The sequence below is a fragment of the Chlorocebus sabaeus genome, chromosome 14, assembly GCF_047675955.1.
Source record: "Chlorocebus sabaeus isolate Y175 chromosome 14, mChlSab1.0.hap1, whole genome shotgun sequence".
NCBI classification, from domain to species: Eukaryota; Metazoa; Chordata; class Mammalia; order Primates; family Cercopithecidae; genus Chlorocebus; species Chlorocebus sabaeus.
This window is the reverse complement of record NC_132917.1, coordinates 44,990,893-45,001,295: the sequence shown is the minus strand read 5'-3', so window position 1 is coordinate 45,001,295 and position 10,403 is coordinate 44,990,893.

The following is a 10,403-nucleotide window of genomic DNA, read 5'->3' as shown; positions in this document are numbered from 1 at the left end:
GGAAACATTGCGAAAAACTGAAATGGGCAAAAGATGACCTGGTCTCTTTTCAGTGGAATGTTGGATGTTGTATAGAGCAGCAGTCCCCAGCTTTTAGGTACCAGGGACAAGTTTCATGGAGGACAGAAGGTGGTGGAGGAGTGGTTTTGGGATGAAATTGTTCCACCTCAGATCACTGGGCATTGGATTCTCCTAAGGAGTGCTCAACCTAGATCCTTCGCTTGTGCAGTTCACAATAGGGTTTGTGCTCCTATGAGAATCAAATCCTGCTGCTGATCTGACAGGAGGTGGAGCTCAGGTGGTAAGGCTCCCTGGTCAGCTGCTCACCTCCTGTTCTGCGGCCTGGTTCCTAACAGGCCATGGACTGGTACTGGTCTGTGGCCCAGGGGTTGGGAACCCATGGTATAGAGAACTATTTGTGGTTATCTGATCCTATAAGGTCCTGAGACTTTCATTATTTATTTTTTCATGGTTGTATTATAAATCTGGAATATGTAGAGACTTGGTAGTAATGGAAATGATTCTTGTCCATAGGAATAGGGAAAGGGAGGAGGGATCCAAGGAGGCAAAAGTGTGGCCTGAGTGCCTGTGGGGATGAAGGGTGCCCAAAAAGAGTGTTCACAGCATCCTACCTTTTCGCTAACTACCATTTTTTTGAAGACTGGCCCCATGCTCAGTGGAGTCCTTAATTTCCCTCCAGCATCTTGATTGTTACTCTTAAATGATTCACTGTGTCTTCGTGTAGCTGAAGCATTTGCCAAAGTGTACAACAAGAAAAAAATGGTTCCTGGAATTTTTGTCCTTTAATCATTGCTCCAGACTGGTTCTGGGAACTGAGAGGCACCATCTGCAAAAGGCTTTTGGAGGAAATGGGGTGGGAAGAGGTGTGGGTGGAGTTGTCAGGGAGAAGAATATGTCCCTAGATCCATTAGAACAGTCTGATTTGCCGCCCCTCTAAGCTGTGCAGCCACTTTGAGGAGAAAACCATTTTGTGGTGTCTTCACCAAGTCTAGATATTTTAACTTCATTTCCAGGCCGATCCTTGCCACTCTTTCCTTGATTTATTTTCTGTTTTCTTGGCTGTTGTAACAGGAAAATCTGTTCCCTTTCCAAACAAACAGCACTGAAAAAGATAGGCCAGGAGAAAGTTCCCACTTACAGCCTTACCTCTAGGCCTCCAGAAGATAAGTTGCTTCCTCCACTCCTTGACCCTGGCTTAGTCCTTACAAGCCTGGGGGCAGATGGGAAGGAAGAGGGGCCTTCCTGTCAGAGATGCGGAGCAGGGTCAAGTTCCACCTTCTCTGTAAAGTCCGCCCTGACCACTCAGTCTTCTGACCCTTTGAACTCCTACTTCATTCACCGTTCTATCCATTTTTACATTGAATGCTAGACTTGGGTGAGTTTTACAAATCATTAACTTTCCAATATGGAATTATTCTTTTTTTCTAGCTATAAACTTCTACTCTAGCTTCTTTTCTGTTTACCACAGTCCTTAGCATGAATCTGGACGCATGGTAGAAGTTTAGCAATTACTTGAGTTGACCTAAATTCAAGCCATCACTCAGCCACTAGCAATATAGTAATAGGAACTTTTCCGAGGTATGCTGGGAGGTGATCAGACCCCCAGCTCTCTAGATGTCCTGCAACGATATCATAGGGAATTATGCCAGTCCCCAGAATGTCACATCCAAAACTCCCTGCAGCACCCTGGTATTAGGGAATTGTCCCACTCCCAGGAAAAAAACAGTTGTCTAACCTACTTTATGTCAGTACATTTGCAGAACCTTTCAGTGTGCTTGGCCATGGTGGCTAGTATTTCTTCCCCACTTCCTCAGCTCCTCCCTCTCTTCAAGCAAAGATTCAACTTTTTATTTGCTCTCTTGTCACACTCTCATCACTCTCTCTTGTGTATTCTCTGGATTTTGGAGACAGCAAATTCTAGCAAGCTTTGTCAAGTATTATCTTCTTGTTCCTTCAAGGAATTCTTTTGCAGCTTCCTTTCCCTAAAAAGTCCTTCCTGTCTGGGTAGAGAAGATAAACTTTTCCTTTTCTTCTTGTGCAAATTATTCTACTCTGTTCAAAGCAACAAATACTGAGTTTAGTTGATGATGCATGTGTTCTTTTATAGATAAAGATATTGATTTAATTTCACTTTAAGTTTAGGTCTTATCTGGGTTCTCTGCTTGAGTGTATGTTTCCAATATCAGGCTAAATGGGGATGATCCTCTTGGAATGGACTCTGTATTAGTACATTTTCACACTGCCGATAAAGACATACCCTAAACTGGGTAATTATAAAGAAAAAGAAGTTTAATGGACTCACCGTTGCACATGGCTAAGGAGGTCTGATAATCACGGCAGAAGGTGAAAGGCATATCTTACGTGGCAGCAGACAAGAGATAATGAGAGCCAAGCAAAAGGGGTTTCCCCTTATAAAAACATCAGATCTTGTGAGACTTAATCACTACTATGAGAACAGTCTGTGGGAAACTGCCTCCATGGTTCGATGATTTCCCACGGGGTCCCTCCCACAACATGTGGGAATGGTGGGAGATATAAGTCAAGATGAGATTTGGGTGGAGACATAGCCAAACTATGTCAGTCTCTCTTGGACTAAGAGCTCTGCAGTGTTGGTTTTCTGTGCCTCCGTTTTCTCTTTTTTTGCCCTGGGTGGCTCACCCTCCCTTGGTGGGGTCTCTGTGCTCCCCTGTTCTTCTCCCCTCTCTTATTCATATTGGCTTCTAAGAAAGGATCTGAGAGGAACTGTACCAAGACCCAAATACATTGCTTACTTCTTCAGTGGGCAGGTAATGGAGAGAGAGGCCAGGTCAAATTAACCAACTAAACCCCATAGAGCAATGCCAGAAACAGACTAAGTCTGCTTGTTGGTAAAGGGCCTCCCTGGTGCCCCAGAAGCTCATCTACATGGCCAAGCATTCTCTTAGGCGCCTTGCCAAGCTGAACTGTCCTGACTTATTTAGAGTGGATGTGGCACTGGCCAAGTCTGGAGTATTTGAACTAACAGTCTTGTAACAGAATCAACCAGAAAATTCTAGAGCTGAAAGCAAGGTTAGACATCCTCTAGCCTGGATGTTTTTGCTGATGAGGAAACTGCAGTCCCAATAGAAATGATGAATCGTCCTTCCATTTGTTAGGGCACAGCTGGGCCTAGAGCCCTGGTTTCTTGATTCTCATTCCAAAGCTTGCTCACTATTTTATGACTATACTTGTTTGTTTATTTTTTAATATGAACTTTATAATCAGCTGTTCTAGTTCCATGAAAAAGGTCCTATAGATGTCTTTATTGTAATCATATTGGATTTACATTATTTGTAAAATAACTGAATAGAAAATTGAAATTTTCATGACGTGGAAGCTCCATATCTAACAATATAATATACCTTTTTATTCTTTCCAAGATCCTTTTGTGTCCCCAGGAGTATTTTAAAGTTTCCTTCACATATTTCTTGAAATTTTTAAGTTATTTTCAGGTATTTTATACTATTGTTGCTATTGAAAATAGAGCCTTTTCTTCTACTATATCTTCTGTTACATATTTATTTCTATAAAGGCTATTGTTTACTATATATTTAATAACTGGATTTATTACAGAATTCTCTTGTTTTCAACAGTTTTTCAATAGGTTCTCTTGGGTTTTCAAGATACACAGTCATGTCATCTACAAATCATGATATTTTTGCCTCTGCTTCTAATATCAGACAAAAAAGTTATTCAGAATGCCATCAAAATTAAAAAGTTTTATGCTTCAAAGGATATCATCAAGAAAGTAAAAAGGCAACACACAGAATGGGAGAAAATTTTTGCAAATCATATCTCTAATAAGGTACTTGTATCTAAAATTTACAAAGAACTCTTGCAACTCAATAATAGAAAGACAAATAAGCCAATCAAAAAGTAAGAAAAGAGCCCAGTGTGGTGACTCATACCTGTAATCCAAGCACTTTGGAAGCCAAGGCAGGAGGATCGCTTGAGTTCAAGAATTTGAGACCAGCCTGGGCAACATGGCGAGACCTTATCTCTACTAAAAGTTAAAAAAATAAAATTAGCCAGGCATGGTGGCATATGCCTGTGGTCCCAGCTATTGGGAGGCTAAGGCATGAGGATCACTTGAGCCCAAGAGGTTGAGGCTGCAGTGTGCCATGCTCACACCACTGCACTCCAGCCTGGGTGACAGAGCAAGACCCTGTCTCAAAAGAAAAAAAAAAAAAAAAAAAAAAAGCAAAGCATTTGAATAGATGTTTCTCTAATGAGGATATACAAATGGCCAAAAAGCATATAAAAAGATGTTCAACATCATTAGCTATTCAGGGAAATGAGATACTATTTCATTCTTGCTGGGATAGCTATAATCAAAAACACAGCTAATAACAGTGTTGGCAAAGATGTAGATAAATGAAACCCTCATATGCTGCTGGTAGAATTTAAAATGGTACAGCTGGTTTGGAAAACATTCTGGCAATTCCTCAAATGGTTCAACATAGAGCTACCACATGACCCAACAATTCCACTCCTTGGCATCAACCCAAGAGAAATGAAAACATACATCCACACAAAAACTTCTACATTAATGTCCATAGCAACATTATTTATAGTATTCAAAAAATGGAGACAATCCAAATGTCCACCAACCTATTAACTGATAAATAAAATTGCTATATTTGTACAGTGGAATAGAAGTCAGCAATAAAAAGAAACAAAATACTGATAACGTGCTACAATATGGATGGACCTTGAAAACAATGCCAAGTGAATGAGCCAGTCACAAAGGACCATATATTATGTAATTCCATCTAAATGAAATGTCCAGCTGAGACAAATTTATAGACAAAAAGTAGACTCGTGTTTGCCAGGGGGTAGGGGTGGGGGTGGGGAAATGGAGAGATTGACGGGTGATGGCTAAGGGGTATAGGGTTTTTTGGGGGGTGGGTAGGAGAATATTCTAAAATTGTGGTGATAGCTGCACATCTCTGAATATACTAAAGGCACTAAATTTTACAGTTTAAATGGATAAATTTTATAGTATGCGAATTCTTTCGTAATAAAATTGTTTAAAATTGTGCATGGGGAAACCAGGGACCAATTCTGGATCTAAAGTGCGTGTCGGGGGTGGGTGCAGGGTAGTTGTTCTAGCATTGGCATAATAGGAGACACGGGTGGAGTAGAGGAGTCTCAGCTCAGCAAGAAGGGAACGGTACTACCAGTCAGAAACTTCTCGAGCTGAAAGCAAGGTTAGACATCCTCCAGCCTGGATGCCTTACTTTGCTGCTTATATTGAGAAGGAATCTGGGGCTGAGGCTGACTGACTAGCAATGTCTGTCTGCCATAACGACAGCCAATATAGATAAAATAGGACCTTTGTGCCAGGCACTGGTTTAAATACTTTATATGCTTCATCCCATTTAATTCTCTTAAATACACAAGGTAGGTAATAGCATCATCTCTAGTTTATAAATGAGGAAAATTCAGCCACAGCTTTGCTCAAGATCCGTGGGCTGGTTAGTGACAGAGTCAAGAGTCAGACCCCAGAAGCGGGACACCAGAGTCCTCTCTGTTAGGCAATAGTGACTCTCCTGAGAGCATGGAAGCCTACACTTGAAATCTGTCATCTGAAAGTGGTCTCCCTTCTTGGGATAAACTAGGCATTTCTCCCAGCTGAGTGGAGTCACAGCTCATCTGCAGACATCTGGGTCACGGGCTACAGGGTGCAGGGGGAATGGAATGCTGCAGAAATGTCTCGGGCATGCTGGGTGGGGAGAGCAAGTCATAGATACACAAAAATCCCCTCCAGCCCCCAGAGTCACAGCCTTTGTCATCTGGCAGTTTTGCCTGAGCCTTTTTGTGTGAGAAGTGTCTAAGGTCCTTTGGGGGCAGGCTAATGCCTCAGGTGGGGGCTACAACTGAACATGAGTGAGGCAGTCTGGGTGTGGTTGTGCTTGGCTTTTCTGGGTGACCTGTATGCAAAATGTCTTGTGCCTTGGTGGGAATGGGCACTTCTCAGTTATTTAACCCTTTTCCTGTTTGCTCTGAGAATACTTGCCAGCTGCACTTGCAGCTGCAACGTTTAGCCCGTGATAACTTTGCCACAAAATATCTCACTGTTATTATTATTTCTGCATCACTCTAGTATGTCTTGACTTTGACAACAAAAGACATCATTCTATTTATAGCATTCTGTTTTTAGTAGTGGTGTTTCCATTTACAATGTATAGCAATTCTCAATTGCCGAAAATGTCAAATCCTTGAAAACGTAGCATTCTCATGAGTGATGTTAACACCGTTCTCGGACAATGTTTGACCAAAGATTCATTTGATGACTCTGATTTTTCTGAAACAGATGCTTCCGGTGTTAGTTGTGTTTAGGAATAACTCCAAGAACAGTTTTTATATTTTGTTTTCACATTGAAAATAAGTCTATTTGCTTCAGCCTCAAAGAGCATGTTGATGTAAAATTAAATGAGGCTGGCAGCGAGCTGCACTTTTGTTTTCTGAACAGAAAAAGTTAAGGCGCAAAGGAAGCTCACTGCCCTGACACTACTCACATAGGAGGTCAGCCAAGACTGGGCAAAACTGGTCACCCACCAGGGCCTAGCACCCCATAGAGTCACCCGGCCAGTCTCCCCGAGGTTCTCCTGGGGACAGTCAACCATCAGCCAGCTGCCTCTGGCCTTGGCAGGCCCCTCAGTGGGGGTGTGGGAGGAGCTGGTCACTTCTGGTCCCCTTTAGTGGAGATCTGGGCCTCTTTCCCCCTCAGCACAGAATGAGGCTTCACAGGCCTTGAGCCCCCTCCGACCCCCAAAGGGATGGGAGGCGTCTTGAGCAGACGCAAGGCAGACGCAAGGCAGACGCAGGGATATCAGTGGAGGAATGAGGCAGGAAGGTGTTGCTTGGATGTAAAACAGGGAAGAAAACACACAACGAATGCAGGGAGAAATGTGAGAAAAGATAAACGTGGAATTTGGAATTTGGCGCCTGGCAGGCACAGGTAGGGTGTGGGCTCCATGCCCTGGTTCGCCTCAGCTTGTTCATAGCCTTTTCAGATTGTCCTCCACCTTCCTCTCTGAGTTCGCTCTCAGCATTACCTGGGTGTGTGTGTCCCCTCCGCCACTCACTACCCGTGGGTCCTGAGGGAATCTGTTCCCTGAGCCTTGGCTGTCTTGCCTGTGAAGTGGGTGGCATGACAGGGGAGCTTCCTTCACAGGGTGGCTGTAAAGGTTAAACGAGGAAGTCTGTAAGTCACTGAGCACAGTAGGGTCTTAGCAACAGCTCAATAAGTGAGATCTATTTTATTATGATATTTTTAATATTTATTTATTTGTTGAGACGGAGTTTGATTCTTGTTGCCCAGGCTGGAGTGCAATGGCACAATCTCAGCTCACTGCAACCTCTGCCTCCTGGGTTCAAGCAATTCTCCTGTCTCAGCCTCCCGAGTAGCTGGGATTATAGGCATGCGCCACTACACCTGGCTAATTTTGTATTTTTTTAGTAGAGACGGGGTTTCACCATGTTGGTCAGGCTGGTCTCGAACTCCCAACCTCAGGTGATCTGCCCACCTTGGCCTCCCAGAGTGTTGGGATTACAGGCATGTGCCACCACACCTGGCTAATTTTGTATTTTTTTAGTAGAGACGGGGTTTCACCATGTTGGTCAGGCTGGTCTCGAACTCCCAACCTCAGGCGATCCGCCCACCTTGGCCTCCCAAAATGTTGGGATTACAGGCATGAGCCATCGCACCTGGCCAAAATTCATTTTTAACGTAACACAGCATTTACAATTTCAACCATTTTTAAGTATACAATTCAGTGGCATTAAGTACATTCGTACTATTGTACAACCATCACCACCATCCATTTCTAGACCTTTTTCATCATCCCAAACAGCAACTCTCTTCCAATTACTCCCCCATCCCTCCTTCTCCCCTGAACCTGATAACCTGATAAGCTATTCTCTGCCTGTATAAATTGGTCTATTTTAGATATTTCATATAAGTAGAATCATACAGTATTGGTTCTTTGTGGCTGGGCATGTTTAACTTAGCTTTATAATATTTTAAAGCTTATAATGTTAAAAGCGCATAAACTTGTAATGTTTTCAAGGTTCATCCATGTTGTAGCATGGATCGGAATTTCATTCCTTTTTAAGGCTGAATAATATTCCACTGAATGTTTTGTTTAGCCATTTGTCTGTTGATGGACATCTGGTTTGTTTGCACCTTTGGCATGTTGTGTCTCTTAGAGGTGTTATATAGTCACTCATCTATGAAGAAGAAGTTAGTCTGGCCTGGGGGGTCAGAGCACAGCCTCTGGAGCACACTGCCTGAGGCCCCGTCCTTTCTCTTACCACCTGGGATGTTGGTACATGTTTTAACCTCTTTCTGCTGCGGTTTCTCATCTGTGAAATGGGGATATGAGGCGTAGGGCTCCTGTGAGGAGGAAATGAGCCAACACAGGTAAAGTAGCTACAGTGGTTTCTGGCACCTGTTCAACTTGCAGGAAGGTTAGCTGTCACTCTTGTGTTGGGAGTGTATGTCTTTACTGAGACCTATCTGGGTGGCCTAGAGTTTTCTAACTTGTAGGAACCGGTGGTCAAAGAGAGAGAATTGCAAACCTGGAAAATGATACAGGTGAAAAAGACTTCAAAGATCACCTACTCAAACTTCTTCCTTTTACCAATGGGGAAACTGAGGCCCAGGGAAGAGTGGGCCAGAGAGACAGAGGCAGAACTGGAGGTAGGCACCTGCCCCCAACCTTTAGACCTCAGCTTCAGCTCCAAGCCTGGCTTCACCATTCCCATCCCCTCGCTAGGTTCCCTTCTCCAAAAATCACAAGTTGGGGGATGGGGGCGACTTCCCTGCTACCATACCCAGGTTAGTAAAACTCCCAAGTGAAAAGCTGATAATAGTGACAAGGCCTGAAACTTCCAAGTTTTCCTAACCTGGGTATGGCAGGGGGAGGATTCCCAGGAGCAGGGTTCTGCTCCCTACCTACCCTTGGACCTTGGCTCAGACACACCGCCAGCTGTTTCTTGCACTCTGCACACCACCTATCCTTTCTTTTACCACCTTCTGGGCTGGGGGCTGCAGGGGGTGGGAGATATCAAAAAGCTTTACTCAGGAGGGTCTTTTCTGGCGGGGCCTGGGAGTAGTCAGGGAGGAACCCAGACCTGGCCAGCCATGGTGGCGAGACTTTGGTTGTTTTAGGATTAGGTACCTGCATTCAGTAAGCACATCTGTTGTTCAGCTGTTTGCATTCTCTTTGTCCATTTCGTTGATTTCCTGTGAGGTTATTCTTAGAGAATTCCAGCCTGTCTGAGCTGTACAAAGGGGGCTGGCGGGCGCAGCCCACACCTGGGCAAGAGAACAAGGCGGACAAGGTGACTTAGTGGCAGTGAGAACAACAAGGCAGTGCCAATGAAGACAGAAACCTAGGGAAGATATGGGACTATCTGTCAAACTGTCCCCTTTCCCTGGAAGAACTTCTCTTTGGAGCACTTTGATGAAAGAATTGTTTGTTTGTTGGTTTGTCTGTTCAAAGCCAAAATTCTATGCACTCACCCATCCCCCTCCTCCTCTAAGGAATTAATCTGACATAAGGAAGTTTTACTAACCTGGGTGTGGCAGGGAGAGAATTTACAGTCCATTAGGGGAGGCGTGATGCGGCGGGGAGGGTGCTTCTGGGAGGATGAGGAAAGGGCAGGGGCGTACCACATGAGTAAAGGACTAGGACAGGAATGGCAAATTTGGGAAAGCTAATGTTTATAGCTTTAGCAGAAATCTTGTTTTCTCCTTCTCTATCATTTTCCTCTCCCTCTCTTTTATCTTTCCTGGTGTGTTAGTCATCACCACAGCAAAGACTCTTTTCTTCAGAGACCTCAATCTGCTGGTAGCAAGGACTGGACGGTCGTGACAAAACCCCTTCCTCACCTCCCAGCTCTCACTCAGGACAGATTCATTCTGGATTGGAACTGGGAGGTGAGAGTTGGATTCCAATTTAGAAGATGTGGGGCAGTGTCTGGGGTGGGTCTGAGCAGACTCTTCTCCAGGACAGGAGACACTCACATCTGCACCTGCGGTGAAAACGAACACCCAGCCATGGGGCAGAGGGAGGAAGGGAAGGCTTCTGCCCCTGATCCAGCAGCTGAAAGTGAGAAGCTGATAATAGCGACAAGGCCTGAAATGCACTCCACAGTAATCGAGCTGCGTCTGGCTCGAGCCCTCTGGGAAAGGAGGCCACATCCGGCCTGCCAGGCTGCACCATGCAGACGTGGGGTGTGGCCGGTCAGTGTCAACAGCATGTTCCCAACTGCCCCCTGGAGTGGGGGGTGGGAGGGAGGTCCACTCTCCAGGCCACAAGGCCAATCCTCTCCTCTGGAGTGAGGATGAGAAC